This window comes from Zonotrichia leucophrys, chromosome 4, assembly GCF_028769735.1.
Source record: "Zonotrichia leucophrys gambelii isolate GWCS_2022_RI chromosome 4, RI_Zleu_2.0, whole genome shotgun sequence".
Lineage (NCBI taxonomy): Eukaryota > Metazoa > Chordata > Aves > Passeriformes > Passerellidae > Zonotrichia > Zonotrichia leucophrys.
Genome location: NC_088173.1, coordinates 39,376,379 through 39,403,811, shown reverse-complemented (window position 1 = coordinate 39,403,811; position 27,433 = coordinate 39,376,379). Strand labels below are relative to the sequence as shown.

The 27,433-nt window shown below is 38.2% G+C and overlaps 2 long non-coding RNA genes across 2 annotated transcripts; both read left to right on the top strand.

Moving 5' to 3' along the window:
- The first annotated feature begins 1,470 nt into the window (after positions 1–1,470).
- LOC135447402 (uncharacterized) lies at positions 1,471–27,433 on the top strand. Its single transcript, XR_010440099.1, has 3 exons — positions 1,471–1,538; positions 22,188–22,254; positions 26,794–27,433. It is a non-coding gene; the product is annotated as an uncharacterized LOC135447402 (long non-coding RNA).
- LOC135447403 (uncharacterized) lies at positions 5,967–14,156 on the top strand. Its single transcript, XR_010440100.1, has 3 exons — positions 5,967–6,038; positions 7,335–7,425; positions 12,864–14,156. It is a non-coding gene; the product is annotated as an uncharacterized LOC135447403 (long non-coding RNA).

Sequence of the window (27,433 nt, the reverse complement as noted above, 5' to 3'; positions counted from 1 at the left end):
CTCTCCCAGTCTCAAAAGTCTGCAAATCTCTGATTCAGGTGAGACTTCCATTATGTCAAGAGTATTTTGACCTGAGCTCTGGAATTATGGTGTTCAAAATTCTTCAAGTTATGTTGTTTGTATTGGGAACTGGTGTGGTGTTGAATAGAGCACGAACTACACACACAGACACAGACATACACACGCACACGCACACACACACACAAGAGTGCTTGTAAGTTATTGTCCTGTGGCAAGTTGGATACTGTCCAAAAAGGATAATGGGTGATGGTAACTGAAATATTTAGCAAAGAGTGTACTTTTTAAATATTACTTCTAAAAATTAAGAAATTCTTTTTTTCTTCACTTTTGAGGCCAAGACAGCAAAATGAGTGACCATAGGGAGCATTTGGGGATTTTCATCCCCATTGTTTCAGGCAACCCTGAAGGCAGCTGTGAGCTAAGGAGCCTGCTCCAAAAAGACCAGTCTTCAATGGTGACAGATAAAAATATTTCTACATGAGCCCCTCAATATGCATTAAAATATATATGCATGAAGAAGAATAAAATAGCAATATGTCACAGAAGATGCCTGTTATGTAATCATGCAATGAGTGAAATTATGCAATGATTATAAACACACAAAAGAAAAAAAACCAGAAGGAATGAAAACCAGATATAAACTAAAATTTGATTTAAAGAAAAGCAAGAGGAAGAGAATGTCTTAGATTAGAAAATCTTCCATAATTTACAAAAGTGTCAATCTGTATTTCAGATGTGAGCCTGTGCAGATCACAAATTCTGCGATAGAGGAATGCTGTTCTGCTGCCAAATGCATCTTTTATTATTTTAAGCACTAATAAAATTATCTAGATAAGATAGTGAGATATTAGAGTGCCATTTTATCTTAATCTAAATAAGGTTAAAATTATTTCTATTGGCTACTCTGCAGTGAAGCTGTTTTTCATGGAAAACCCTGACTCATCTCACTTCTTTCTAATGTTTCTACATTATCTAATTTTTTTGTTAGTGTAACTGAAGCTGAGTTGAAATAAGCTGCTTGTACATTTACTTTGATTCAGTAAAGTCTCATTTTTGTATTATTCAACATTAAATGTCTAGCATAAACTATTCTACATGTTATGTTACTGTAAGCTATATATGTAGGCCTATTTACAGACTTATTGAGTGATAGATTACAAACTTCTGAGTGTTTTTGTAGGTGTAAGGAATTCTCCGCAATACAATTTTGAGATAAATGATCAAGGTTTCTGGAAAAAGATTCACCATTCTTTTCTGCTAGCTAGAAAATATTGTTGTGGGGGGATACAGTGTGGGTAAATGAAGGTGGTACAGAATGTAATCGTATCCCCTAAAGAATTGCAGCTGAACCAATCACTAAAGATCAGGAGCAGGCCTGATGTTAATAGGCCACACCTGTAGCCAATAAGAACAGTGTTCTAAAAGAGTGGATTGGTGGGATCTGGAGTCAGATGGCTGCTGCAAGGACCAGGAACAGTCAGTGATCAGAGGAGCTGCCTATGAGACATGTTGAGAAGGTAGGAAACTCTGGAGATTTGGAATCCTTGCACTGTAATGATGATAGAACTCTTGATATATAAGAGAGTATATTGTTTATTGGAAACCAAAGCATGCATTTAGGTAACTAATGCAGCATTGATACAGTATGAATGGAAAAATCTAGATATGTAACACTTGAGACAGAAGGAGCTGACAGTTCTTTAGATGTTGGTGATAAAATTTCAATTCTTTAACAGTGCAGCTGGCTCCATCTGAAGTTTGGAAAGGCTGGGTTGGGATATGACTGTCTTCTTGGCTGGATTGGTATGATGTGCTGTCTTGTGTTGTCATGGCCTTACTGTGACCTGGATTTCCCCTGCAATGACTTTTACCTGGTGTGTGGATGATATGTCTTTATGGTATTTGGCTGTGTTAATGCAGTTCAGTCATACTAAATTCAGAATGGTCAAGAAATCTGATGTTTTTTTGAGGATTCAGAGGGTTGGGAGGCAATTAACCTTGGCTTCCTTCATTCCTCTACCACCCCAGCTTCCTCATGGGGAGCCTTGTGTGTTCTGCTGTGTTCTGTCTAATGAGAATCTCTTCCTTCTCCACATGTGCCTGGTAGTCCTCAGGCACTGACACCAGGGTTCATCAGCCATCTTCCTCTTCCTGATCCTTGTCCTACTGGGGCTCCTCCAGCAGCTGGGATTGTGCCCATTTCTTCATACACTGAACAGGAAATGGTTGGATTTTGCTGTTTTACCCTTAATCCCAGTCACAGTGCTGAGGCCTGGTGGGGTGAGGACAGACAGACAAGCAAAGTGGGAGGACTGTGGCATCCCCCTTGGCAGCTGGCCATCTCTTGCTGCTCCCTGACAGAGGGGGAGCATACTGGGAAGAGGGAACAATTTTATGTGTCTTAGTCCAAGTATCCCAGAGAAAAGGTCCAACTCACTTCTGTGATCTTTGGACAGAAACATTTCTTTCTCTGGTAGCACCAATTTTATTTGTTCTTATAAAAAAACTCAAAACTGAAAGGATTTCCATGTGTCAAGCCACTATGTCCTCTCAAATAAAGGGAAATGATGACAAGGTATAGCAATGATTCTGTTAAAATATATCAGCATATAATAGTACATGTGTGTTGTTCAATTTATTTTTATTCTTGTGACAGTCACTACTTATAGGTTGTTCAGATTATGAAATGGAAAGGAATGAGAGTTATTGTTGCCAGTCTCCCTTTTCTGGCTGATAGTCCACTACAGTTATAAGGACTTTGGTTTTATGAAATTGGAATTTTGTCATAAATAACAAACAGAAGCAAGTGTACAATAAGTCCTTTGTCTCAGGCTGTAACACAAGACTATTCTGCTTGTATAGACTTAAAAATTAAATTTGAAACCAATGCAAGTCCTGGGCACAGTGAGGTCAAAAATGATAGTAGTTTTCTATGATAATTTTTATGAATATAGGTAAAAGCAAACTATTGGCAATAATTAAAATAATGTATTTTAGGTATCAAGTGACAGTAAGCTCAAGTTTTGTGTTTTCAACTAACAATTATCCTAGTCACAAATTTTCATCTCCTCCTAATTGATTTAATGTGCTATTAAATTAAACTATTTAGGAAGGAGGTTAAAAAAATACAGCCAATAAATGCATGCAAGTAGAAGTTTGTGCTCTTTGAACTAGCAAGTTTGTTATTTGCATCATACTTTGCTGGGGAAGAACATCTGGAAAAATGTTTTCCACTTACTTTCAGATGTAGAACTCATGTTTTCTAACCCATGAATAAATGGTGTCTGCTCAATTTAACTTGGTCAGATCTAAGATGGTGGGAATGTAATGTTCTGTTTTCCCCACAAAACCTCTGTAGTTATTTAGAATACTGGATTATATACTAAACCCCAGGAATATTGTTGTGAAAGAGGTGCTGAAAGCATACAGATCAAGCTTGTGGTCATGTGTTATTTCCTGTAGACCCCAGAAGTTAAAGATTTCTTTGCCTGTGGGGTTCTTACAGCACTGTTGGATCAAATTTTCAGCTGGCATAATCAGGTGTAAATCTCTTGTTGGAAATGGGAATACATTTATTTGTTTTTTCAGGGGATGATCATAGATAGTGTAATTCTTTTCAAGTCACATTAGTGGACATTGAAGGCAACAATGGAATCATGTGCACGTTTCTCAAAATATACCTGAAACAGAGCAGCCGCTGTAATTTTCTTCAACAGTTCATCCTATTTTGTAAGAATTTTGATTGATTTGGGTATTTTTAGTACTTCCTGAATTTTTAATGATTAGTAATTTCCTATGGGCAATAATAATCTAGATAGGCAAGTTTTCAATGATTGTTGAAAAAAGTTGATAATCAAAGTTGGATTCTGAAATAATCTCTAATTTGAAACATTCACCTGAGAATAAAAATATTTAAAGAAATCTGCATCCAAACAGGCTTTAAACTGAAGTAATACTACTTTGTAGACGAATTCTGAATGGGCCCTACAGCTTGACTGAAGGCATTTTACAAATTAATTTAAAATATATATATGTGTGAGGTTATGTTGATCACATAAAGTTTATAAACAAAGATAAAGTTATTTTTAAAATGTAAACAAATTATCTATACAGGTATATGAAAACTAAATGAGTGGGCATGGCTGTGTTCTTGTAAATAAAATAGTTTAGCTGTTTGGCATAGAGTCCTAGTGAAATATCTGGATCAAAGCATCTGCAACTGCCTGTGGTTGAGTTATAGTACACAAGTAACTATCTCCTTTTCTTTCTCTTTCCAGCAGGTGGTATTTAAATCTCACCTATACTATATCTTTGGAGCGATAGCAAAGAAGAACAGAATTATTAACTAGGATTATGAACAATACAGGACAGAAACAACTTTTAGATTTAGGTCCAGAATAAAGTAACAGTCTAGCAAAATGCAAGAGCTTAACTTAGAGCCTTTATTTTATACCTTAGACTGAACTTTATTTGGGTCAGGATCTGTGTGATGACTTCTGGAAAAATAGGGAAAGCTGTACCAAAAGCCTCAATATTATTTGTTGTAATTTTGTAATGTTTTCTTGGAATTTTGCAATATACTTAAATACACAAGGGAGTTGCTTGTGAAAAACTCCTGATGAGATTTTGGGCTTGGCAAACTTTTGAAGTTCAGGTCAAAAAACAAATCTGTGAAAACTCTGGGGAGTCCCACCTCTGAGGAATGTTTGTTAGCTCCACTTTGGGTTTGTTAGCACCTTTATTCCTAGATAGATGCCCTCACATTAAAGAAATGTACCCACCCTTGTGGTTCTTTGAATACACATGCCTGTACTTATATATCAGATACAGGACACTAGATTTCATGTATTGTCAAAATTCACAAATGCAAAGCAGTTTTCCAAGTTATGCAGAAGTAGGAACAAAAAGTGTGTGATTTTTGCTGCTAGAATTTGGCGAGACTGAAGGGAAATGAAACAAACAGATGTCCTAGGAGCTGTCAAGACCTAATAGGTCTGGTATTAATAGACATGTCTGGGCCAAGCCCTCTCTAGAGATAGTAACAATAATTGTTGCCTCCAGATAGTCACATGCCTTGTCTCTTCAGTTTTCTAAAGGGTTCAGATTCTCAACTGTTATGTTTTTATTTTTTCTTTTAGTTAATCATTACTTATTTTAATGCTTCTTTTAATTTTTTTTTTAAATTCCCACCCCTAATGAGGTGTCTCAACATGTAACAGATTTTAAGGGTTTTCTTGGTGGTGAGTAGGAACTGATAGTTTAATTCCTTCTGCCCTGGAGGGCTGGTATGATTTGCAATATTAAGCAATTCTAGTTTGAGGAGATGTTTTTGGCAATTTCTATCAGGGTCAGGCTGTCTCCTTCTAGAGTTTGTCCCATGACAATACCCCTTGCCTTCCATTGTCACCTGAAGGTTCTGGCAGCTATAGCTGACAGAGCATCTCCCATGCTCAGGAAGCTGGGCGAATAATACACGGAGTCTCCTCTTCACTTAGGACTTTAGATGTGTAATGATATCAATTCAACTTTTTAAAAATTTTATTTCTTCAGGTAGACTGCAGCAATTTTTGGTCTCTTATTTAACCACTGTTAAACCACTTATGTGAAAACACATTGACCTAGGGGGGGACTTCAGTTTTGTATCACAATGCTCCTTTGTGGAATACATGCTCAGAAGAGCTGCAAATGCAGGTGAAGAGAGGGAGTGACACACAGCATTATTGTGCTCTAATATTGTCCCTGGCTGAGCTTCCTTGCTGAACAAGTGATGGCATCACTCAGTCTGTAGGGGGATACAGTATGAAGGTGGCATAGAATGTAATCTTATCCCCCAAAGAATTGCAGCTGAACCAATTACTAAAGATCAGGAGCAGGCCTGATGTTAACAGGCCACACCTGTAGCCAATAAGAGCAGTGTTCTAAAAGAGTGGATTGGTGGGATCTGGAGTCAGATGGCTGCTGCAAGGACCAGGACCAGTCAGTGCTTAGAGGAGCTGCCTGTGAGAAACATTGAGGAGGTACAAAACTCTGGAGATACTGAATCCTTGCACTATAATGATGATAGAACTCTAGATATATCAGACAGTATCAGTCACCATCTTAGGAAGGTTCTTCCAAGAACTCTTTGTTGTGCCTTATCTAATTTGCTTGTGCATTCTTAAGTTTATCATATTTTCTTTACTTTACTTGATTATGTCCCCTGTCATGACCTACAGTATTCTACAGGCTAGACACTGTATTTTAAGATCCATACTGAGGAGTGAATCACTGACCCTGAGGCACTGCTGCAGAAGGTACCCCTGCAGTGTATTATTGTCTGCTTTAATTAAGCTCTGCTTCTCAGAGGCCATGAGCATCTGAAAAAATGTTCTGTTACTGTATTAATTACAGGCTTATTGGCCGTGTCCTGTTTAGTAACCTATTTCTAGAGCAGTTATTGTTAATGTTTTATAGTTCACTGTTTCAAAAATGTACTCCTGGAGATGAACTTTTAGTAATGGAGAGCAGAGATATATCCAAGCCTGTAATGAAAACCGCTATTCTTCTTGGAAGGCAACACACATCCTGATATGCATTGCATTTATCTGGAAGGCTCAGGGTTCATTGCCATTTGCTTTATTTATGCATACATAGTAAACCTCAGAGAAATATTCATAGATTGTGTTGATCCTGGAAAGCATTCAAAAGACTGAATTGTCAGTTTAACCAGATCTTTCATTAAACATATCTAGTTCTCTCCTCCATGTACTCAGATTGATAGCTTTATTTTCCAAGGAAATAAAGCTATCAAAATTTTTAAAACATACACCTTTTTGTATGTAACATCACAGTAGATGCATTTGAAATTCTGTGACAGTCCTGTGGGGTTTTTTTTTTAAGAAAGGATTTTAGGGTTTTTTGATTTCAAAATGGTTGAGTCAAATTTTTTCAACCACTTAATGAAAACAAGTTGGTACTAAGCTTTTAAAATGGCTGGCACTAGGAAAAATGTATCTTTGCATAGAAATTAGAACATTTCTGCAACTCTGTGGTATTCTTCTAGGGCATCAGTAGGAGGAACCAGTATACAGAATCTGCTTTCTCACTGCTTTGAAATAAAATGGCTCCTCTCTTCCAGTTGAAAGTAGGCCATGAACAGGCATCATCTGAATGTAGTTACCCAAATTTCATGTGGTGCTGCCCATTCATTGCTTGCCAGCAATCAGAAGCTGAATAGATCCATCTCCTAAAGCTCTGTTTTGGGAAGAAAGATTGTGTATTTCTAATTCTCTTCATGCCAACTCCACCTGATGATAATCCCTGTTTACACTTAGGCATTAAATCAGCACAGCTGAGTGGGTCTGAAACAAATCAAGAGAGCCTTGGCCAGGCCGTCTGTCTGCAGGAGTGGGCAGTGAGGAACAGGTAACACTGTGCAAAAGAGATACCAGTTTGTGCCTCTGACTCTGGAGATTGTAATAAAACTCAGGAGTGTTTCTCAATTTTTTTATGTCAAGACTGTGGAGTTCTGGGAAGAGCTGGTTAGCTAGTGTGTGCTGGCAGTTGCTGAAGCTTTATAGGGAGGAGGAAAAGTTTAAACAAACAGGTATTTAGGTTACATGCTTTCAGCTTTCTGTTTTGCAGTTTGACTTTTCCTTATGTTTTCATTTGCTATTAGCTTGTGAGTACTATTCTGATGAGCCTGAATCAGTTGTACTTTGCTGATATGATGAGTTTCCTGACAATTCTCACCTTGACATGTCTCACTTTTATGTTGAGATCAATTGGTTGAAAAAGTTCAAGTGTGGAAGACCAACTTCTAAACAGAGGGAGAGGCTTTACCTTCATTTTTTTTCTTATTTGTATTTTTTTTTATTGTAATACTATGTTTACTTATGCTTATATTTACTTAATTCCTTCAGTGTGCTATCTGATGGGTGCTGAAGATTCATGCCTAATCACCATGCCTGATTTTCAGATTTTAAGTCAGTCTGTAAAGGATTGAATTTATTTTATTTATGACTGTGATGCATGTGACTCTGGTGGGAGGAAAATTTAACTCAAAGTGTATTTCTTGAATGGAACATAATACTTGCTGAGCCACAATCTGTGATTAGAAAGCTGTCCACCAAATATGAAAAAATTACTCCAACTAAAAATCACAGAGATTAGAGAAAAAACTTCACAAGTTAGAGGTTTAACATCTGCCTAGACTAAAATCTCTAAGTTATTTGAATAATTACTGGTGAGCAAAGAGGTAATCTTTTGCTCTTGCATATGTGTTTTACCTAGAAAAAAAACCTGCTTTGGATGAGATTGGAAAGATTTTTCTCTTTCCACTAATCTGTGCCAGAATCCAATTATAGAACACATCCCAGTAATGGCAACAAATAATAGTTGTAAGAGGAGAATGCATGCTACAATTTGTTGTTGCCAAATAGGACCCTTTAATAAGCCTGGGTTTTCTCTTTAAAGTGACATTTTAAAAGGTTTTCTTCCTCATTTACAACTAAGGAATTGTTGCACTTCCAGCATCTTGGTGCATTTGAAAGTTAACTAAAGCAAGCCTATTTTTTTCTACTTCAACAGCTTCTTCCTCCTCTGAATAAAATATCTGAAGTATATAAGGAATGAAATCCTGACCACTTTGAAGTCACTTGGAAAATTCTTTTTGTCTCTCAGTGAAGTTAGAATTTCACCCCAAGTGACTCAAGTATTATGTTATTATAAATTGCCTTGTAGAGGAGGTTCGATTGCCCTTTTATACCATTTTCCTGTTTCAGACTTTAAAGTTAATTCCAACTGACATCTTGCTTGAAGCCTTTAAGAGATTATTCTCTCCAGCTTCTCTGCCTTGTGACAGAGGTCTGAGAACCAATATGGGTTTTTTGACATTTGCATACTGTAAAACAGAAGACCTCATAAGTATTCATGCTCCTCTGACTGTACACCAAAGAATCTATACAGAAAGATTGCTTCTGGAGAATTGGGAGTGTTTTCTGCAACAAAAAAGCAGCAAGTCCAACAGTTATGATTCCTGGAGAGTCAGAGCTCCTATTTCACTGACTTTGCAGTAGAAGCTTTAGAGTTTCTCACCACTGATTACAAACTTATTGCAGAGGACGGATTGGGTACATTGAGTTTTGATTTGTGCATTTCAGGTAGATTAGCTTCTTTCCATTTATTTTCTACTGGTTCATTGATAGTCTGGAAATATTGTGCTTTTTTTTCTGATGACTATCACCACAGCATGCAAGATTTTGGGGGTTGACAGTAATTCAGCAGACATAAAGAGCTCTGTGTTGGATGGGACACTCAGTGTGTCACAGCTGTCAAAGTGATGACTTTAGAGACCTACTATCCGTAGGACTTAACAATCTCAGCAATTTTAATGGAGCTTTTGGAGCCTTTTAGTTCTAAACCCCTTTTCCTCTTCTGTGTCTGGAATAGAATATTCTGTGGACACAGAACTGGTAGCCTGTCCAGGACAGATGTAAATCATGTCAATGTTACTGACTATATATATTTTTTTATGACCAGGAAAGTAAATGGTAACACTTCCGAATGTCCATGGGATAAAATATTAGGCTGAACACAGATTAAGAGAAATGATAGTAGACATCTCAAGAAAGAGGGTGAAAAGCTCAGGATATGTCTTGCCAAGAAAAATTATTTGTGTTTCCAGGGCTACAAGAAGCATAGTATGCTTTTTACTATGAAGCCAGTTCAAATTCCTTTCAATAGAGTGACATCCTGTCGAGGGTATCCAGTAATACAGTCCATAAATAAGCATGGCTGGAGAAAGTAAAGTTGATAAATAATAAATGATAGCTTGTAATCTATAGAACAAGTTTATATTTGAATGTTTATACGGCATGGGAAAAATGTAACCTCTGCTATTGAGATGAACAGGGATTTTTGGTCCCTATACCTGGGTTATTAGCTCACAGCCATTATATATTTTCCTTTATTTCCTGTCCCTTGACAGATGTAATTAAATTGGTAATGTATACTTTAAAATATATACATATAGTTACTATATCACTGCATATATCCCATGTGTATAAAGTTTATATAACTGGATAAAGAGTCAATTTTTCTCTATGCCATAAAACTGGTATCATAGAAAATCAGTTTGAGTCCAGGATGAAGTTTTCAGTGGTCTAGATTAATATCTGAGGTTGGTTCAGAATGTAGTGGCATTGCCCTAAATAACAAGTCAAATACTGTGACTTGTCAGAAAATTGGTAGTAAAGATCTTAGTTCACCAAATGCTGCCTTGCAGGTGGCATTCATGTGAGGGCACCCTGTGTTTTGAACCTGAGTTCTGTGGATTTCAACTAATTTGATTGTCTGACCTTGCAGGTATTTTGTCAATTCTCTCTACATTTACACTAATAGTCTTGCTGTAGATTTTGACAGAAATAGAAGAGAATTTTTACAAATTCCTTTCATTTTTGAGAATCATCTGTGCTTCTGAGAAAGCCGTAGAATTCTCCTATGGTTATGTGGTGCTTCTCAAGAATGTGTTGCCCCCTTTCGAAATGAACAAAACTAGCATGGAAGCCTCAGGGGAGACCAGGCTTTCCTGAAACTGTTCTGTCTTTGATGGAAATACCCTTCAGACCATCTTTCCCACAGCATTTTGGTGCTGCAAGGCTTGGCTTTGTCTAAAGAAGCTTCATGAACAATCACAAACATAACTTACCGATTCTCAGACTGAGCTGATGTTGAGAGTCAGTGAAATTGGTTTAATTTACATTCACAGAAATACTTTTAAAATGTGTTTTCTTGAGGAGAACACTTCTGAATCCAGAGCGTAGACCTTGTTGTACCTGTAATTAGAGCATTTCAGTAGTTCCCTGTTTATCTAATGTGTCTAGTTTGTGTTCTTGCATTTCTACAATTTTTGGATTTTTTAGCTGGATTCTTCACATAGAATCTTGCCTCCCACTGGAGCATTTAGATTTTTTTGTAAACCAGGACAGTCAGAAAGGACAAAAGTAAAAAAGACCAACAGTATTTAGTCCATGTTTGAGTACAAACATCAATATAAAACAGATCAGACTTGCAGAATAGCTGGGGTTGGACAGAGCTTAAAGATCAGTGCAGAAAATGCAGTATTTAGATGCAGTGGCATGTGGGAGCATTTCCCACGGATTCAGGGAAGTTCTGTGGCGCTCTGGTGAAATCCCATGAGTTCTGTTTGAGAATGCATGTTCCTGCTGTGCATATTGCATTTAAGTTTTATTTGCTTGCCTCTGTAAGTAAAAGTTATCTGTTCTCCTTCAGAGATGATATCTATGATGATATAACTAATGTCCTGATTTGCATGATCAGGGAGTGTTTTCACAACATCTAAATGTTGGCAATGAACACACAAAGGTGTCTGCACTCATCCCACCCAATTGAAGCACCTAAGCTAGAAGGGTCATCTGTCTGCAATCTTTCCTCATCGTGGGGAGAGAGATCTTTCTTTGCTGTGAAGGCAAACCCCAAATCCCTGCTAAGAAAGGCACCTACATGTGAGGATTTTAATACCCTCCTTTCTGCCTTCAGCCATTTTTATTAACATATTCCTGCTTTGTCTAAAGAATTTATTTGTTCAGTGTCCAACTTGGTGTGAGAAGACTTTGCTGGGTGTGTCTACTAACTCACAAAGAGTGCTGATCCTTGTGCCAAAAGACTTGGAACTTTTAAGGAAAGGGGAAGAGATACAAAATGATTCACACATTATTGGAATAAGAATCCCAATATAACCAGTTAGATGGTGCCTGGGCCAGTTCTGACCCTCGCTGCTGGGCCAAAGGCAGCACTGTGGTGTTTTACCCCAGAGATACCTTGGCTGGCGGAGAGTGCAGCGGGGCACAAGACGCAAGTCCAGGCTTGTCAGGACTCCGTTTACCTCAGGAGAGAGAGCTTCTGGCGATGGTGAAGAGAAGGAAGGAGTGGATTCTGCCGGAGGGTTATATCCAGATGTTTATTCCATGGATGCAGAGGTCTGCACCGGGACAATTCCTCCAACAGAATGGAGGCCGCATGGTCTCATTAACCTTTTAAGCTCAGGGCAGGGGAAGGGGAGGGGACAGGTGAGCCACCAACCAGGTGAAGGGGCAGGGTCTCAAGGGACTAGGGACACCTATACAGGCCAATGTCCCCCAGGCCTGAGGGACCAATCACAGGACGCCTTGCTGGTATGTTCAGCAAGGGGGCGAGGGGGAAGGGAGAAGGTAAAACAGAACATTGCAACACACCGCAACAACACATGATGTTACCTACTTAGAGGTAGTGTCAGATTTAAAGGTGCCTCAATCTTGCTATGTTTAGCGAGATGACCTTTGAAGTTTTTGTCACTGTGCAGCTGAAATTAGGCATGTGCAGCTGATAATAAGTTATGTGCGCAGATGGATGTTTGCCAGGCTTTAACTTGTGAGAGTATTTTTTTGCATAATACCCTTGTAGGAGTGTATCTTGATCAGATGCTGAGAGAGTAGGCTGAATATAGAGAAACTGGGAAAATATAAAGAAATTGTTTATCTAACTGATAGTACACACTTTCTGCTTTTGGGTTTTTTGGGGTATTTTTGAAAAGAAACTTCTGTGATATGTATGAATTAGAGACTTTATTTGCACTAATTTGCATCTCTGTGCAAAATGTGGTTTTTCACTTTGCCGCTCCTCATGCAATGATGTATGATTTTCACATTCTGCCTGCCATCTTAATGTTCCTAATTTGCTGAGAAGTCCCTTTGTTCTTTATTACTTGGACTCTCAAAGAGTGGCTTCCTCAAAATATTAAATTCCTAAACTAAATTTATCTGTTTATCTATATCATATATTTGTATCCACTTCTGCTCACACAGATTCACAGAATTGCCAAACCATGGAGTGGTTGAAGTTGGAAAGTAACTCCTGGAGGTCATTTGGTCCAACCCTCTGCTCTTGCAGAGCCACCTGAAGTGGATTGCTCAGGGTCTTATGACAACATCATGGTCAGGTGTATCTTCTGACAATCACTAGCATTTATATTTCCAACCGTGTTTGTTGTAAGTAGTGCTCAGAATTTTAAACTGCAGCTCATTACTGCATTACTTTTTTTATTTTGTATCTATAAAAACCACATAACCACACTTGGGAACATTAACAATATCTTATTCTTGCAATTTAGTAAATATCAAGTTATTGGATCTTGAAAAAATGGTTTTAGATATTCAACTCTCAAATGTAAGCTGAAAACTAGAAAAACTAGCTTGAAATAAGTAATTGTTTCCTTCTCTCTGGTGGCAGTAATAGCTTCTGTAAGATGCCTCCAGGTTACATTTAAACAACTGCAATATAGATTCTGTCATTCACCTCAGGAATAATTCCTGGAGTTGGTTGTCCCATGGAAGCATTTCAGTTCCAGGACATCTTTTGCCCTCACAGAACTGTGAACAGCTGCTTCATGTATTCTCTGAAAATGTGGACACTCCAAAGAAGTTGAAGTTCAGGCTTGCTGTGCATAGCAGTAAGAATAAAGTTAAAAGGCATATTGTGAATTTTGTTACCAATTGCCTTTGTGGGTTTTTTTTCCAGAGAAAAAATTGCAAATACAGAACAAAAATTTTTTGAGCTCAAGTTGGCACATGTCCTAATGGTTTTTCATGGTATTGTGAGCAGAACTTAGTGGCAAAGAGATTTGTCTTTCTCTGAGCTCCCTGCTTTGTTCACAGATTATATATTGTCAATGGTGCTTGGAGGAGAGTGGCACTTCAGGTGTGTCTCAACAAGAGGGTCATAGTTATTTTCATTCATCCACAGCAGCTTTTAAGAGTAAAAGCTCTGTTGGAATCTTCAGTGTAAACATACCAAACTGAATGTGTGTATTTGCCAACTCCACACTTCTGCCTGTGTAGTTATTGCTTTTCCCATATACAAAAGGTTAGTTGGAAGTCCAACAGCCTTATTCAAATATTTCTGAAATTAAATGGATTCTAGTCTTTGACACAGACTTTGGATGATGTTGTGTCATTTTCCAACTTGAGTAGTAATGCTTGGACTGCCATTGAATTTATGAGATGACTAATGTGCTATGTAAAAATATTGGTATAAATCATTGCTTTCTGACTTTCCTTCCTTGTTAAATAAATCCAATATTAGGAGAACTCATAGCTGTATGAGACAAAGTGAGTATGAGTGTCTGTCTGTGGCCAAAGAGTGGGAACCAAAATGTGACTGAAACAGAGGAGCGCAGCTCCAAATGTACAGCAATCCATGGATCACATTCTGATTGCAGTCTATGGGTGCAGAATGTGTCAGTAGCACCAGTTCTGGATTTACAGTGATATCCAATAGATTTGAATTGAAGCCGGTGTGAATTAGGTCAGAATTTCAGAATTGTTCAGTTAAAATTCAACTTTAAATTTAATACTGGACATCTTGATCAAATGACCTAATATCAACTGGGATGAACTCAGAATTACATTGGAGGTTAAAATGGTCTATGCTCAACCTGTTTAATACTTAAGACATAGTATTAGGATTTTTAGACTGGCTTGGAGAACATGTGGGAATTACCATGAAATTATGGATCAGAGCAAAATATGACTGTGCTGGCCAATAGTGTAGACCATGTGTGCATTTGATTTATTAAAATGCACCAAGGTTTCTATAACAGTTCTGCAAAAGTCATATTTCATTATTGAATTTCTTTAACTGTATTAGTATAGCAGGTGGTAGAATGGAGCTTTTCCCATAATAAAAGACCAAGGGCTTTTATTAGACACAAATGTCTACACCAGGTGCTGTTAAGACATTGTTGAGCTCCATGTCCTCTAGATGATAAGCACAGGTATATATAGACCATACCTTTATTTTCTTAGGAGATGCAGGACTTGGCATGTGTAGTAGATTTAGTCAGTTAAGGTGTGTTACAAACATCCTGTGTATGCACTTCTGAAATTCCCGCCTCCTATGTCCTCTTCTCCAGACACTGTTGGTTTGGTTTGAAACATATCACATTGTCCACTTTCATTTGTATAGCAAAAGTTCCACTTTTTAAAATTGCCTATGTATTGATAACATTACCTGACAATTCTAATACTGAAACTGCAAATCAAACAGTGTGTTTTTTGAGCAGGCAGTGCTATATGAATATGTTTATTACAAAAGGAAATGGTTTAACTCTTCCTGTGGTGGTTAGGGTGGTATTTTTTATTTGGCTTTGGTATCCAAAATTGTTCTAGCTTTTGATATTTTCTTACTATTCTTACTCTGATCAGGCTACCCCAAAACCCACTGGGAAATGTGTGAATTTTTGTAAATACTGCACACATACCTTTGGTTACAGAGAAATGGGGCACTGGGGAACAAAAGATGTCAAGGTTGAGTCAGCTTTGGCTAGATATCCAGATGATTTTGTCCTGGAAATTGAGCAAGAACAGTTGCCTCTATGAATTTTTATTACCTCTCTGTGTCAGCCAGATCAAAAGTACTGTAAGAGTAACCTCTCTCACGGTCTTTGTCTCAAGTTTTTCCCTCCTTATTTCTTTGACTTAATCTTTGGCTTCTTTCTTAAAGGACACAGTTCAGACTGAACAATATATTATTTTGAAACATGTGTAATATATGCCTTTGGCTGTAACTTTTAAAGAACTTGCATGAAGTAGTTTTCCTGTTTATGAGATTCTTCTGTTACAATGTGGACTTGAGTCAGAACCCATTTCAGGTATCTGAATTCCAGGGAGATGTAAGCATCTCACTTCTTTATCATTCTGGAAGCTGAGCTCAGTGGTGATCCAGAGGCAGGAGCAAGATATGGGACATGTTGAAGAAGGAGAGCTTGAAACAGCAGCTTTAGATGGTGAGAGTGGTGGTACAATGGAGAAGGGATATAGAGATGTTCTTGAAGGGCATGTAAAGATGGGTCCTAGGTGTTTGCTGTTCGTGCAATTGGATGCCAATGAACACTTTTGTTGTAAAAGAGGCACCAGGAGAGCATGAGGGAAATTAAAGAGGAATGACTTTTATAAAACTTCGTCTTAGAAAGTTAATTGCTCTACTGAGGCTACAGAGAACAGCTTTTAACAATGTTCTTGTAAAAATTGGTTATCCCTTAAATTCTTGAAGTAATGCCTCTCTGAAATATTTGAGGCTTTCTAACTGGTATTTATCCAGTGAATAAAATTCCTTTACTACTGTTATCAGCTGTGTTGCCACTTCTGCCTCTCTTATATTCATGCTGCCTGGATGAAGGACAATTTCATTCATAACTGCTTCCAGTTCAGAAAGTGTTCACTGAATTATCAACTCATAAAGGACTGATGCCGGACTTCTTGTCAACTAGTAATCTCCATTCATCCTGCTGGTTAAAAGTTTGAGTGCTCAATCAAAGTTTGGTTTTCTTAAACTTCCTGTTACTCATGGTAACTCTGGGTCTGCACTTTTGATGACAAAACATTAAATGCTTCCCAGCTTTCAGATGAGAAATCCTCCTGTATTACAGTAATTTTGAACTGATTTTATATTAAATTGCTGTTAGGCAATCATGTAGTTATTGAGAAGTGTCTCAGTCTATAAAACAAAAATCCTGCGGTTCAGTGCTGTTCTGTAACTGACGTCCTGGTTCTCCAGTCCTACTTTTTTTCTTTTCCCTGTTCCTTATTCTTTAAAAGGAAATTGAGTATGCGTTTAGGAGCAGTAACTAATTTCTCTTTTGGGAAAAGTAGAACCGGGTGAATGAGCAATTTGTTCCTTGGCAATATATGTTAGTCTTAAAACAACTTTTTTTTTCAAGAAAAAAACTGCCTGCATTTGACTGGGCTGATTACTGTTAGTTTCCAAACATTGCTACTCCTTTTTTTTCTTCATATTATTATTTTCCCAGCACAAACATCATCATACCTACTGGAATATTTCTAAGAATGGAATTCTGTCATCTCTTTGTTTTTCCCGATACCTGGCAAAGGCTTTTGACAATCAGTGACTCATGAAAAATAGCTGATTTATTCTGTGTTTTCATGGCAAGCAGTGTCCAGCATTGTGTCCAGGCTTTGCAGTTTGGGAGGCTCTTACATTGTAAGCAAGGCATTGAAGTGAAAAGACTTTATTTCTTTTCTTACTTAATAACTAGGTCCAGATGTATTTTCCTCTTCCGTGCAACTTCTTGTGAATTTAATGAAGAAAAAGAACACCAGTGCAAATTAAATCACAGCCTCTCAGCAGCATTTGCCAGCTGTTACTTGCTCTTGTACTGCATTAAATACACACAATGTTCTCTGAAGAGCTGGGTTCAAACTTTTGTTGTAATTAGAACACTGATAAGTCATTAGGAACTCTGGATGAAAAGGAAAGTTGGGACATTGTGTTTTATGTTGCTCATTACAAAAATATGGGATGTGGTTTTATTTCAAGTGCAATGCCATTGTAAAAGAGGTGCTGTGTAGGCAGGGTGACCAATCTGTGGTTATGTAGAAAGTCAGGTACTGGAAGGGGGAATTTTCCATTGGAGATGCTCCCACAGGAGTTTTTGCTCCAACAGTGTGCTGTGCTCACCCTCAGGCAGTCCTACTGTAGGTGCTGCTCACATAGGAAAGGGACTTGGCTGGTGGGTAAATACACAGGTCACAGGAGTCCTCTGGGAAATGTGTTCCTGCCCTTCTGTGTAGATGGTACAGAACATGGCCAAAAGCACGGGAAAGAGGAGAACATATGTTCTGCCTTGATTCTCCACTGATGATTTTGAGCAAAAAAAAAAATCATATCAGGGTTCCCAGCTGTGCTTTGGAATGGGGTTTCTTTAGGGAAAGATAGTAAAAATGGGTGGTGTCCTGGGCAGGTAGGAAGATCTGAACTGTTCATATAACTAAAGACACTGAAAAAGAAACCAGGCCTTGGTCTCTGTGGACAGATTTGGGATTTTTGAATTGGATCACTTCTTCATCCTGTTGGCATGGAATTCATTTGGCAGCAAAGCTATACATGCAGGCTGGCACTAAGAGAAATTTCCCGATTTTCTGTGTTAGGGAAGGAGAAGCAGCAGTGACCAAAGTGGAAGGACCATCTTTTGGTCCATCAGATTTGTGCTTTTGCGTTGCAACAGGCGTAAGTAGGCTAATGGATTACCTTGGAAGGATGGCAAAGGGGAGGCACACATACAGTAGCCCGCATCACTGTTATATGAACTTTTTAGGCTCCTGCCCAGTTTAGCTTCTGGTCCATGTCTTTTCCCAAGTTCAGTTAAATACAGAGAGAATGTGACAACAAAGCTTTAAAAAGTATTAGTGTTAATGAGTGGGGAATAGGACCCCAGAATTAAACAAAGTGACTGCAGCTGCGCCTTAAATGCATTGAAATCCCCCATGGGGACTCTGACATGGTCTTTGTCCCTTCTTTCAGCCATCTCTGATTTCCTGGAAGCTGCTCCATATTTATGCAGACCACTTAAACCTTTCCAAAGAGTTTAAATTAAGGAGCACTTCCATGAATTGTCACCTACAGTTCATCTTGTAGTGCTGGCAGTTCCTGGCAGAACTGTGCGCTGCTGCTCAATGTGAAGGGTTGGTTCTTCATTTTTACATCAAGCAAGCCAGAGTTTTTCCTCTTGTTTCACTTAGAGCAGAAACCTAGGAAAATGAAAAACAATCTGTGCAGAACTGACTTTCTCATGTTTTCATCCAAGTAACTTTGTCCTACATTATTTAATATTAAAGTGGATGAATCAAGTGGATGAAGTGTCTGACCACATTATATGGTCTCATCATCAAGAATGAGAAGTATCACATATCTTACAGGGATGCAGCAATGGGGGAATCATCCAAAAGAGTGGAAGAAAATGGCATTTGTACACCCTGCTGAGAAATATAACCCGTTCAGCCACAATGATGGAATTGTCTTGCATGGTCAGGGCTGGATAATTTCCTACTCTGTGTGTGAGCCTAGAAGCACATACTTGAATAATCTTTTATTCATTATAGGCTTATGAACTTGTGGGTTTATTTTTTTAAAGCTGTACTGTCTAGTTCTATTTTGTCCTTCAGAAATCTGACTTGTTTTGCCTTAAGTTCAGATTCCAGTAGTTTGATGGTTTTGTTTTGGTTTTTTTTTTTTTTTTTTGTTTTGGGGTGATTTTTTTTGTTTTTTAATGGATTCCTCATGGCTTTATATCAAAAAAGTTTTAAATGTCTCAAGTTTACAGTTCAAATTACGTACGCTACAGTTCATTTTAGTTTTGTGCATTGCCACTTGTAGTTGCTTTTTTCTATAAAAATATGGCTTTTAGGCTGTTTTTTCCAAGTGCCTTTCTCTTATTTTCCCAGTGATAAAAACAGGGTGCCAAATTTCGCTCCCCTGCGTTCACAACTGTCAGAAATCAGTCAGGTATTACAAATGTGACTGAGTGAGAATTTGGCCTAGGTTGTGTAAAGCCCAAGGGAAATCCTATAGCTCTGTGGGAAACATCTAGCTTTTCTTGTGTTTTCCCATTCATTGCTCCTCCTCTTTCCTGTTTGGCTTCTGGGATTCTCCCCAAAGGAACCCAAGACGTGTCTCTCTCAATACAAGTAGACAGAGCATAGAAAGTCTTGGATTTTGTGCCTCTTGAAAGAACAAATGAGTGTAAGTTCACATTATTTCCAGTTCATGTGGTGGCATTAGCTGAGTTGCCTGTTTATATGACAATAAAAGAAAAGTTATTCAAACAGATTGTGATGTATATCTATAATTTTTGGCTGGTTAAAAGATCAAAAGTAAGATGATGTGGGATTTAAAATAAACTAGAAAATGAAACACCGGATTTTATTCTTTTATTCATCTGGAAGGACATTGTAAGTTGTGAATTTTCCACAAGAAAGTCAGTGTTAGCTCAAGTTAATGCTTTGCTCTCTGCTCTTACTTGGACGTGCTGTACTTCACATTATTAAACTATTTTGACTTGTGATCAAAGTTCATGCTACCACAAATCACAGCTGGCTGGAAGGATCTGTGCAGTGGCTGTGGGATCCACAAGCTGCAGCCCACATACATTTCCTCAGACTTCTGAAACTCCTTGCTATCCTTGTTCTGGAGATACAGAAAACACAGAAAAGATGGCTGCATTACCTGTTTCTAATAAATATTATAAAACCTAGAAACAGTCTATAATAATCTGAGGCTGGACATCTGAAATGAATTAAGCTTTAAAGTGCATAGTTACTTTCAAATCTGCTGTTTTCTCCCTGTCTTTAGACCTCATGGTCCATTTTTCAGTTTGCTGTGTTAAGGCAGGGGTGCATTTCATACAATGACTACAAGATAAGAGAAAACAACTTCAGATCCTACTATTTAAATAATCTGATGATTTCTCCCAAATGATATTTCTCATCCCACTACGAAAAAGTAGCTCAAGTAGGCTACATATATATTTATATGTACTTTTATACTTTTTTTTGGTGTAGGGACTTTGTGATCTATTTGTGGCGATTCTTGTTCCCATGATGATGTTTCTCCTCTCTATATTTTCAATCTACGGTTTCCTCCCCTCTCTGCTATACCCACTGTGATCAAATTACCATATGTATAAAATTCAGCTGCAAGACTTCTGGCTTGCCCTGGGTCCTGGGAACATACCACCCTCATTTTGATCTCTCTAAATTAGCTTCCTGTACAATTTCCTGTCAAACATGAGTTTCATGAGATTTGTCCTTGAATGTGTGTGTGATCATCCCTTCTCCCTGTAATGAAATTTTGGCTTTCCAACAAGCTGGAATGTTTTCACCAAGCCTGTTTTTATAAGAGCCAATACTAATGAGATTTATTTTTATTTTTTTTTAAGTAATGACTCTTGGAAATAGATCTGCAGAGATAATTCAGGTTAACTGTCATGTAAGAATATTAAGCAGGAGTATCTGATAGTTGTGTGTTTGTGTGAAAGGATCTACCCCCCAGCATGTTGTAAATTATTTTTCTTATTATTCATCATGATCTTAATTTCATGAGTTTTCTCCCATCTAGATAAAGTAAAATGAAATGCAGGAAGAGAGCATTGTCTGCTATCTAACACTATTGCAGGAAGAGTATTTATTGCAACTTGATATATGACTAAGATGACCTCAATAAGCATTCTGAAATGCAAATGTTATTTCCTGAGACATAAATCCTGAGGATGTTTTGTGTCTGACTGAGTCAGCTTCTGCTGCAGCATGCATTTATCCCATCTGAAAAATCAGACTAATATGACTTTCTTCGAGTCTAAAATCAGTAGATGCTTTCAAAACTTTCTCACATTTGTTCTCTACTACTTTCTTTTGGCTATTATAAGATTTTATTCTGTATGTGGTGCAGGATTAGAAGTGTAGACACAAAATTTGTAAAAATCTCATTCCTCACTTCCCAATTTGTTTCACAGCTGAATTATCTAAGGAGCATGTTCTCAAATTGAAGATTGGCAGGGCAATTATATATATTATATAAGGCTAATTATAGCTCGGCTTTCTGGCATGGGGCGCTTTTTCTGCTGACTGACAGACATAAGAAAAGTGCAAAGAAGCATCTCCAGGTAAACCTGGAATTGGAATAGCTGATTTGTAGTAGTTTGCTGAAAACACCAATTCAGGAAATAAGCAAAAAACTATATTTTACTGTCATGCATTGTTTGTAGGATAACATTGAAAATCTCAAGAGAAAAAATTTTGACATGGGCATTTTCATGAGATTATCTAATGTTAAGAATTGGTGACTGCTGCAAAGTGTTTTCAGGATTAATTTTGCTCTGACTTCATAGTCAAGCAAGAAGACTTTCCACCCACAGCTGGGAAACATCAGGACAAATGTGAGTTAAAGGAACAGCTCCTTCTGCTGAAGAACACTTCTTTTTGTAATCTGATTATTTATGTGGGCTGTTTACATATACTCCAATTTCTCACATTTTTGTTGCCATACTGGACTGAAGGTTTAGTGGAGTGCTACTGTGTGAATGATTGGACAAGTCTGATCTTCTCCTTTAAGTTCTAGTTAAAGATGTGAAAGCATCTTTGGTTTCAAGCTTTTTGCTTGTGACCATTCCTTTTGTATATTGTTCTACCCATAATGTCTTTTATTGACATCATTTAGGACAAGAAAAATTGTGAACTTTTTTGTAGGTGTTAGGGATAAAAGCATAAAAGAATTATGATGTGCCCTCTGGCACTGTGGGTGTGCATTTTGAGGTCAACAATGGCGTTTTTGCTCTGCAGAATGGCTGCCAGTATATGGGGTCTTGATGCTGCAAACCTTAGGTACAGAGACACCAAGATTGATGAGGTAAGAATTGTCATTCAAGCCTGTGTTCAGATACATAGTGGATGATAAAGTATGCTGGCCTCTGACTTTGGATGTACCTTGGCAAGGGCAGGACATTCCTGACTGCAGAAATCTGGGTCTGCTGGGATGGAGGACCAGGCGTTGTTCCCTGGGATTGACCTGAACACCAGAGATTTGGTCCCTGACAGTTGAACGCAACCTTAATTTAAAACAGGCCTGCTTGAGGGGAAATAGCCCTGAAATGGCTGCAAAACCTGTGGAGGTGCTGCCTACACCTACCCAGACATATATTTTAAATTTTGCCCCCAGTCACTGTGATCTGACATCAATACTCAGTCTAAGCCTGACCAGTGTGCAGCCTGGTTCCAGACATGCAGTCAGCAACTGCTACTGGCCAGAAAATAGAGATCTTGTTCTTATGGCACAGCTCCTCCACTCAATCCTTTGCCAAAATCTAATCAATCCCTGCGGCCCATACTAGCCTGAATTCTAAGTCTAGTACTTAACATCACCACAACTCTATAAGCAAGCAACAATCAGAGGAACTTTGCAAACTCCCCTAAATCCAGTTTAGTAGCTCCCAGAAAGTTCTCTTGTACCAGCAATGTGGCAGGGAAGTTAAGGATGAGTGAACATTTCCTGGTCTTGTCAAATCTGGGTGAGAATCTAAAGCCTAGCTGAAATTCTGGGATGGTGATTTGGGTTTCACCTAAAAATGATTGGAGATGATTTCAACCTTCTTTCCCTTAAGAATTCAATATGTCAGAAGATTGTGTGAGATTAATTTTGAGTTTCAGGTTGTGAGAAGGTCATTCAGTCTTGGTTTGTGCAAGGAAAGAAGATGGCACAAAAAGCTTGCAAAGTTTGATATTCAACCTGCTTGGGGATAAGTATGAGATATATGTGGGGTTATGAACAGGTTTTTCATGTGACTGCTTGACCATACTGTAGGAGGATACTACACTTCACGTAAGAAGAGAAAGTAGTGCTAGATATGGAATTTTTCCCTTTTCAAATAAGACTCATCTTCAGAGCAGTTTTTGATCCATCTGTCTGGCTAGGGCTGCTTGCCTTAATAGGGCTGCTCATCAAGAAATGCACTTGAAAGAAATAAATAGTTTCTGATGGTTTTGTTGACCAGTCCTGGGTGATGCTCCAGGCTGCTTTGGGAACCTGGCTGAGGTTTTTGTTATGTGGGTTGGAAGGAGGAGGGAGGTATTTTAATTTTCACAATGAGAGACAGACAAAATCAATGGCTGATGCCAGGATGGATCAGAGAGAGTTGAAACCTGAAAGAAGCTTAGTTTAGGGCTAGTTAGAAATGGGATAGATTTAAGGTACAGAAGTTAGGAGTTCTGTCTGGTTGTGAGCTGTGACCCACAAAAATTGAAAAACTGAGGAGTGGGGTCACTTGATGCCTCCAGTGTATGTAGCCACAGGCCTTACTAATGTCTGTGATGGAAAGCTGCCAACAGGTCTCCCTCTGTGCTAGGAATAGAAAGCCTTGCAATGTGAGATTTCCCTTATACCATCATCACACTCTGGCCCCCTTCCCCTCCTGTGCCCCACAACAAGCTGAAATTTACTTTTGTAGTAGAGGAGAAATAGTAGCAGCCATGGAGAGAGAGGATTTTGGTAGGTATCAAGGACAGAAAAGCAGGTGGATGGAGGAAAGGATAATTAAAAAAGTGAATACAGAATAATTTCCAACTGTAGATAACTTTCTGAAGGTGGATGGATTGAAGGTGGGTGGTGAATTTGGCCCAGTTAGTTGTGGAAACTTCATATACCAAAGTGCATTTTGAGAGAGAGCAGCTTTGCCCTCTTATCTTTTCTCTTTGAAGTATCCCTTTGTCCCACTCTATATTTAGCAGATGCACTGTGGCAAATGTTAGATGAGCAGTTACTTATCAATGTAAGCCCAGGACATGTGTCAACCCTGCTATGGGCATGTGCCCAAGTACCTGAAAATGTACCACAGAGCTCTTCCCACTTACTCCTACCTATTCCTAGACGAGAGAAATTTTCCTCAGATATCATTCATCACTGACTTACTAATAATGATACTTCCTTTTTTAAAAAAAGGCTTGTTATAGTTGCAGTGTGACACTTGTGCATTCTGAGTATGCACAAGTATCACTGTATTGTCTGGTCATTTTTGGTAAGTAATGAACGTGGAATGGCTGCTATTCCAGAGCTTTTGAACAAAGCAAATATATTTTTATGCTCTAATTATTTTCTGATTTGCCTGCATATTGCCCAGGATTTGGTTGCTATTTACCTCTGCTTTACTGGTACAATAGACAACAGGGATTCAGAAGGTAGGTTTTCAGTATGGCTCCTCATTTGATTCAACATTACTGTTATAATTCATACTTTATAATGTCACCGTTGCACTTGCATATGTCCATTATCATATCATATTATCATATGTTTTACTCTTGATCAATGCTAATTTAAGCAGGATAATAACAGAGGTCACAAGCTGAACTATATAGTTGAGCCTTCCTGTTCAAGTTTGCTTTTTGATTCAGTAAGAGAGCTTTCACAATGATAACTTCTTTTTTGTTTTTGTCCTTGCTGATCGCTACTTTTAATTATCATTCAGGAATATTGCTTTCATGCAAATTTCCTCAGAACGCTCTTTTTTATATTGCTGACTACTGTACTCTGAACACTTCTGCTAGATTGTTTCTGTCATTGGGTAGAGATCCTGAATTTTACACTTCTTGAGGATTGAGAGTGCTACTCAAATATGGAAGCTGTTGAAGACTCTGGACCTAATTAGGATTACTAGGAAACCATAGGGTGCATACCAGTGCTTAGATCTTTTGTGTGACAAAGCCTGCTGTAGTTTGCCCTCAGTTTAACTGTCTACATTCTGCTTAAACCACCTCTTAGGTGCCCATATCTTCTCATTTAATCTGGCCTTCAACCAATTTTTACTTCATTTGGTCAGTGAAAGTAGTAATATCTTTCTTTTTGCAGGGCCATTTGTATTTTTTTTTTTTAATCTTCAGGTAGTCTGCTGAGAAAGGTCATATGAATGCTTTGACAGCTAACAAGGCCAGAAATGTGGTTTTATGCTAGAACAGACAAGGCTGGGGAGGTGAAGAGGCCAAACAAAAATTGTACAGGGTGTTTGTGTGACACTGAAGATGGTTTTACGTGTTTGCACACCTTTTTATTATTTTCAAATTGTAACAAGAAAAATGTTGGTTTTTTTTTTTTTTGCAATAACTAGTGGGAGCATCAGTAAACTTTGTTTTCCTGAAGACTAATGCATCATTTAGCAGAGGAAACTGGTTCCAATGCACCAAAGTTTGGCTACTAGCCCAAACATTACAGGAAACAATTATCACTTAAGGAACATATTTCATTCTGATTTGCAGAACAAAATTGCTTCCCAAGTATATCCTACTCAGGAAACAATACCAGGTAGCTCAAATGAATTGGTGTTTTCTTTGAAGATAAAAATTAAATTATTCATAGGAAACCTCATTTTTTTACGGCCAATTATTTAAATCCATTTAAAATAATAATCCAATCCATAGAAGAAAAAAACTATAGTGAAGTTGACTTGGAAAACTAGACACTAATGTTAAGTAATGGCATTATTTACTCTGATTACTCTTATTTATAATATGAACATCCGTACATGGTACTCTTCTGTAGTTCTTAGTTCTCTTGTCTTTTTCTCTTTCTGTTTTCTTATACTTCAGAAAGGAACTTAAATGCAGGTTTGTTTTTTTTTTGGTTGAAGCACGGTGTTTCTTTTAAATTCATGATTGTCTACTCATTGACTACATCAGAACAAAATTTCATGGTTTTATTTGCAAACAGTTACAATGAGAACAAAAAGCAAACTGCTTTTCTGAGAACTGGAACATGAAATCCATATGAGCCCATGATGGATACCTCTAATCTCAGGAGATGCTCTGTGCTGTAGTGGGAACCCATGACTTCTTTCCTAGAGGTTGGCCAAGTGCCCAGTAGGAAAATCAGCTTTAACTGTTGCATGCTGTATTCATTTCTAAGTCATCAAAATATTTAATCTTAAATTTGGAGTAAGAGAGAAACTGCTGCAAATAGTGCTGCAGGTAGAGACTTAATGGTTCTTTAAGAGAAAACATATTCAGCTAGTATTTTTCCACACCCTTATTGTAATAAAAGCTTCTTGGAAAAGAAAAAAGGGAAGAATGTTTTGTGAGAACATAGTTGTCAGAAAATGCCGAGAAACCCTGGAAGTTCCTACTGAAAATTAGCCAGACAAGCAAAATAATGTCTGTAAGACATTTCGATTTCAAAATTTATAAAATTATATTGTCCCTCTTTCTAAAGTCTACTTTGTCACTCTGTTCCTTTGAAATGGTCAGCACCAGCTTGCAAAACAGGAGCTTTGATTGTTGCTCAAGAGAAGTGCAGCCAGTGGCTCTAATGAGTTGCTTCAGTGACCCTTCACTAATGTGGTCTGATTTGATCTCAAAGATCAAAAAGTTCCATTGCTTCCAGAAGACTGAAAGCCATTTTCTCTTACAGAGGCAGCCTTCCATGCAACTTTGAGCAAGCTCCTTTGACTTCAGCCTCAGCTCTGCCACCTCCGAGTCCCTGTCCTTGCCATGGTGGTGGCCTGCAGCCCTGGCCAGGCTCCAGCTCCCTTCTTGGCTGGCTGGCACAGAGAGCTGCTCAGCCCAGGCCCTGTACCCTGCCCCTGCCAGCCCTTCTCCTTGGGTCTCTTTCTGCCCATGGGATCTCTTTTCTCTGTGTCAACCCTTTCCTTAACCTTCCTCTAAGTTTTATAACTGCAAAGGAACAGTTAACTTCAGTCTTGTTCTCTTTTGCTTTGCATGTTTAAGTCAAGCCTGGAAAAGAATTTTCTGAAGTGACACTGCAACAAATCCCAAACTGTTGTGCTCAGTGACTATTATCACTTGTTTAATCTTTGACTGTTTTTTAAATAGTAAAACCATCTGAGCCTCTGATTTATGAGCCTGTTTTGATATGAGTAAGAGTCCCTTCCCCCAGAGGGAAGTTTTTCCTATCATATAATACAGAGCAAGGTAGAAAAGGCCCTGACTTGCATTTGCGGTGTCATTCCCATCTTAAGCTGCGTAAATAATGGATTTATGGCCATGATCCCTTGAAACATCCCACTTAATTAAACTGGCTTTTGTCTTAA